At 37.2% G+C, this 6,345-nt stretch overlaps 1 pseudogene; it reads left to right on the top strand.

The window, feature by feature from the left end:
- Positions 1 to 202: 202 nt before the first annotated feature.
- LOC110581186 lies at positions 203 to 2,191 on the top strand (annotated as a pseudogene).
- Positions 2,192 to 6,345: the final 4,154 nt, after the last annotated feature.

The following is a 6,345-nucleotide window of genomic DNA, read 5'->3' as shown; positions in this document are numbered from 1 at the left end:
TTTAATAAACTATTGCAAAAATTAATTAATATGAGAATCATTATGGTTCTCCTACTGAATACAGGACAGATACCAGGGATTAGAGTTGTAGGATGAATGTGACTATAATCATTTACATCTTTGAAAACTGGATTAGGAATGGAGAGTGGGGGTAATTCAAAAGGGGTAAATACACAAGGCACAGTATTACCATGTGAAAAGTATGGTATATGGAAGTGACTCTGTTAGGTATGCAGTTTCTAAAAGAGTGATCAAAGAAGACAACTGATATCATGATCTGTGGTGGGAACTACCGGGTAGATAAATTCACATATGGCCCTGGTAATTAAAGTTTACAAAACCCGGAGAACCCAAAATATGCTCTCTTAAACCTGAGATTTTTGGGAGAAGTTTGGGAAAAATGGACTTTCCCAGGAATTACTAACTGCCAATAGTTATCAAGCACTTCTAACCAGCTTCAGGAACATTCAGAAAATGTATTCACAGATAAGGAGAGAAAATGAATTTATATTAGGATGACATCCCAACTTTTTTCCTAGGGTGATGTATAGTACAAATGGACACATTTTGCTTGTTCACATGTAGGGATTTAAGAGCTAGAGGAAGCATATACAAATTTTCTATCAAAAACAAACAAACAATAAAAATAAAACTATTTCCTTAAAATTTTGTAAGGTATTTACATATTCTAAAGATTTTGTCCATTTTTAGGAAAATGTCTCCAGTATATTGCCAGTGTCCTATTTATTTTTTTATCTTATTAAAAATATTTTATTTAGGGGTGCCTGGTTGGTGCAGTTAAGTGGCCAAATCAGTTTCAGCTCAAGTCATGATCTCAGGGTCTTGAGATTGAGCCTTGCATCAGGCTTCATGCTCAGTGCAGAGTCTGCTTGAGACTCTCTCTTTCTGCCCCTTCTGCCTGTACTCTCTCTCTCTCTGAGATAAATAAATAAAATCTAAAAATATATATATTTTTTAATTTTCTCCAAAAATTTTGTTCTTTTTAAAATGGCATTCGGGTTTTATGTTTTGTTTTCAGTAGATTTCTATGACAAATTATAAAATTTCCCATCCAATTGTCTCTATTTTTAAGGTTTTAAGCTATGCACACATATATACACTCACATTTTTATTAGAAATTTCAAATAGTGTTAGTATGATAGACATACAGAGTGACTAATGGCTGTGAATTACTTTTTTTTTTTAATTTTATTCAACTTCCCATTCTCCTAAGGACAATAGAGAAGGATGGGACCAATGAGAGCACCCAGGGAAATTTCATCCTTTTGGGGTTTTCTGACCGCCCCATCTGGAGAGGATCCTCTTTGTGGTCATCTTGATTGCATATCTCCTGACCCTTGGGGGCAACACCACCATCATCCTGGTGTCCCGGCTGGACCCCCACCTCCATACTCCCATGTACTTCTTCCTCACCCACCTATCCTTCCTGGACCTCAGTTTCACCACCAGCTCCATCCCTCAGCTGCTCTATAACCTGAATGGGCATGACAAGACCATCAGCTACACAGGCTGTGCCATCCAGCTCTTCCTATTTCTGGGTCTGGGTGGTGTAGAGTGCCTGCTCCTGGCTGTCATGGCATATGACCGGTTTTTTGCAGTCTGCAAACCCCTCCACTACATGGTGATCATGAATCCACGCCTCTGCTTGGGTTTAGTGTCCCTTGCTTGGTGCTGTGGTGTGGCCAACTCTTTGATTATGTCCCCAGGGACTCTGTGGCTACCCCGCTGTGGGTACTGCAAAGTAGACCACTTCCTCTGTGAAATGCTTGCCCTGATCTGGATGGCCTGTGTTAATACAGCTGCTGTTGAAGGCATTGCCTTTATTTTGGCAGTGGGCATTGTGCTGTCACCCCTGGTATTCATCCTGATCTCCTATGGCTACATCGTGAGAGCTGATTTAAGTATCCAGTCATCCTCAGGGAGGCACAAAGTCTTCAGTACCTGTGGCTCCCATCTCACAGTGGTCTCACTTTTTTATGGAAACATCATCTACATGTACATGCAACCAGGAACCAGCTCCTCCAATGACTAGGGAAAGATTCTCACTCTTTTCTACAACATTGTCACACCACTCCTGAACCCCCTGATCTACACCCTCAGAAACAAAGAGGTAAATGAGGCATTGAGAAGATTGGTTTTGGGAAATCTAGGTTTAAGGAAGAGATTATAATAAAACACAATGATAGCAATTCCCCCTTATGTTAAAATGCTACAAAAAATATTTATCCATTATCTTGCATGACTACCCGCCTGCAAGAGTTTGGGCATATATCATCACAGTTTATGGCCCAACTTTAGTTTTCTTTTGTGTAAGTAGTACGGGAGTACATAAATTATGATATCAAAAACAACATCCTTTGAGATGTTCTCAAAGGAACATCTATTAATCATTGCTGATGCACAAATATCTAGATGGTTCACATACTGTGCTAAAAAGCTAGGGGCAGTGATTGCAGCCATGTTTTCTAGAAAGGAAAGAGAGAATAAAAATGAAATTTCTTTTACCCAAACTTTCGGAAATATTTAACCATTAGAGCATATTGGATATTTTATTCTAGTTATTCACTTTTATAAATCTTGATAAGATCTGTCAGCATGGACAAGAATTTATTTTCCACTTTCATTTTCTTACAACAAAACCAACAAAAACAGAAACAACACTTCCATAGCAACATGTGGCTGTTATTCCTTTTTATCTATTTATTCATTCAACAGCACTTAGTGAATGGCAAATCTCTTGCAGGCACTGTTCTAGGTGCTGGGATTAAACTTCTGATCAAGAGTGACAAGGCCCTTGATTTTTTTGAAATTTACCTATTAATGTGTATGCTGGTGACAATAAATAACAAAAAAATAAAGCTATCATTTATTGATAAAAGTAAAATTTATATATTTAATAATATATATATTTTAAATATATGTGTGTATATATATAAAAGATATATATATATCTTTTACCTGCACCCAGATAATGAAAAGGAAGACCTGCCACAATCACTCCTGGAGAAGGGATGTTACGTTTAAATTTTGTCAGGTAAGAGTAAGCTTGGCATGCTTTGAGAACAGGAGAATGGCCACTGTGCATACAGTGGGGTTCTAGAGAGATAATAATGGAGAGAGAATCGAAGAAGTAGAAAAGGCCAGAGCATGGAGAATCTTTTTTTTTTTTTAAGATTTATTTATTTATTTGAGAGAGCGAGAATGAGAGAGAGCACATGAGAGGGGGGAGGGTCAGAGGGAGAAGCAGACTCCCTGCCGAGCAGGGAGCCCGATGCGGGACTCGATCGCGGGACTCCAGGATCATGACCTGAGCCGAAGGCAGTCGCTTAACCAACTGAGCCACCCAGGCGCCCAGCATGGAGAATCTTATAGGCAATGCTACAGACTAGGAAGTTTACCTGCAGCACAGGACATTGTTGAGAAAATAAACAATATGATTTACAATTTTACAGGTCTACACCATCGGTTCTGCAGAGAATGGATATTTTGGGACAAAAGTGAAAGCAAAAAAGACTACTGCAGTAAATGAGGCAACAGTAGCTAATGCTTTGCAATAAACATTATCAGTGGAAAGAGTAAATTTACAATCAGAGATGTATTTTAGAGATCAAGCAAAGATATGTTCTAAAGGAACTTGTGGACTGAGAAATAATTAGGAATTAAGAATGATGTAATTTGCTGGGGCACCTGGGTGGCTCAGTCATTAAGCCTCTGCCTTCGGCTCAGGTCATGATCCCAGGGTCCTGGGATCGAGCCCCACATCGGGCTCCCTGCTCGGCGGGAAGCCTGCTTCTCCCTCTCCCACTCCCCCTGCTTGTGCTCCCTCTCTCACTGTGTCTCTCTCTGTCAAATAAATAAATAAAATCTTTAAAAAAATAATGATGCAATTTATAATTTTAACAAATAAGTGTTTATTGGAACATTTTCTGGAATGGAAGTGACTGAAGTAAAAGCAGATATGCAGCTGGGGTAGGGATTCAGATGTTCGCTTTAGACAAATTATGTTTGAAATAAATAATAAATAGTCAAACAAGGATATCAATGTGGTGGTTATATAAAAGGTGAGGAACTCAGGTTAGAAAGGCAGGTTTGGAAATATTAATTGGAATTCACCAGTATACAGATGTTATTTAAATGCCTCAGATTTTATTGCCCATTTATGGGGTAAAAATAGACAAGATAACTGAAGTAAACAAGTTAAAGGAAAAGAAAAAGAAAGAGACTGAAACTAAATCCTAAAATGAATTAATGTTACAAATCAGGCAGAGGAAAAAGGACCAGCAACACATTAGTATTGGGCAGTGTGGTCAATTGTTTGCAAAGATGACTATTACCAATTACTTCTATCTTATGCATGTCTGTAGCCCCCTCCATCCACAGATGAACCCTTCAGTATGGTCTGGTCACATGACTCACTTTGGTCAACAGAGTTTGGCAGTTATAATGCTGTACCAATCATGGACCCAGTTCATCAGAGGCTTGGCTGCTACTTTTTTCCCTTGGGATCTAGGTTCCATGTAAATTAAGCTCAGACCACACTGCTGAATGCTAACAGGCAATATGAACAGATAGATCTGGTCAGAACGAGCCAGCCATTCCAGCCTCCAGCACTGTGAATGAGGTCATCCGACCAGAGCCAGACACCCAGCAAATACAGCCTTGTAAGTGGTCCACACTTCCAGAACATGGAACAAAGATGAGACATTCCTGCTAAGCCCTGTCAAAACTTCTGACTCATAAATGACAACAATAATAATGTAGTTTCCACTAGGTTTGAAGATAGTTTGGTTGGCAGAAATAAATAATGACCAGCAATTGAAAGGAAAATAAGTAGTGGGGTTTTGTTTGTTCATTTGTTTTTGTTTGTGTTTTTTGAAACCAAGCTCTAGATGGGGTCATCAAGTGTTTGGAATACTGCTAAGAACATTACAAGAGAAAACATGTAAGTGACCTAACAAAAAGAAGTTGGTGATGTTGACAATAGTTTCAGAGGCTCAGTTGAGTACGAAATCCCATTTGGAGTGTGGTGAAGAAAGGAAGAAGATGAAAAAGTGGAAGTTTTGTTAGAATACTCTGTGGTATAAAAAAGGAAACACATAAGTGAGGCAATCCCTCATGGAATGTTTTGATTCATTTAAAAATAGGATATACTAAGTAGGTTTGTAAATTGAAGCTAATATGTAAAGGCAAAGGAAGGATCTATTGATGCCAGAAGTATCTAGTATAAGAGCAGGTCTTTAAAAATGACAAATCTTGGTGAATTCAAGGCTTTCAATAGGAACCAGTATATTTCAGTTGTGATAGGGTAAAAGATGGTGTATATGTAAATGGATGCAAGAGTATGTATTTTTATAGAGATAATGCATGGAGTTCTTCACTGTTTCTATTTCCTCATTACAATGTAAGAATTAGTCACCAGTTGAAGTACAGTGAGAGGCTGAATGGTGGCAGAGAATGTAGGTTGATATGAAGAGTAGAAAGAAGGTAAAATGTAGTCTTGAACTGGAAAATTGAAAGATCATTGTAGACATAACCCATAATATCTTGCTATGGTTTCTTGTCCTTTGTCATTTTTGGACAAGCATTTAAAATAAAACAAATTAGCACAATGTGAAAATTATTCTTCAAAAGTATGAAGGTTTTCAAATACTGGTGAACTATTAGCAGACAGTGAAGTTCTGTGTAGGCAGCATATAGATGGGTCTTTTTTTTTTTTTTTTTTCTTTTATCCATTCCAACACCCTATGTCTTTTGATTGGAACATTTATGCCATTTACACTTAAAGTAATTGTTGATAAATATGTAGTTATTTCCATTTGGCTATATGTTTTCTGGTTGTTTTTGTAGTTCTCTCTTTTTTTGTTCTCTTTCTTTGTGATTGATGAGTTTCTTTAGTGTTATGTTAGGGTTTCTTTCTTTTTCTTTTTTTTTTTTTTTGTTACCATGAGGTTCATATATAAGATTTTAGGGTATGTAGCAGTCTATATTAATTTTGATGGTCCTTTCACATTAAATGCCTTCCTAAAAAGCACTCTCTTTCATTTTCTCTTACACTTTTTATATATATGCTGTCATATTTTACATCTTTTTATTCATAATTTTCTTATACCAAATTATGACCATTTCTTTTCCACTTAAAGAAACCCTTTAATTATAATGCTGGTTTAGTGATGATAAACTCCTTTAATTTTTGTTTCTCTAGGAAACTTTATCTCTACTTCAATTCTGAATGATAATCTTGACATGTAGAATATTCTTGGTTACATTTTTTCTTTTTCTTCCTTTTAGCATTTTGAATATATCATGCCCCTCTCTTCTGGCCTG

The sequence above is a fragment of the Neomonachus schauinslandi genome, chromosome 7 (assembly GCF_002201575.2).
Source record: "Neomonachus schauinslandi chromosome 7, ASM220157v2, whole genome shotgun sequence".
NCBI lineage: Eukaryota > Metazoa > Chordata > Mammalia > Carnivora > Phocidae > Neomonachus > Neomonachus schauinslandi.
Note: the sequence above shows the minus strand (reverse complement) of the source record. Positions and strands in the feature narration are given on the sequence as shown.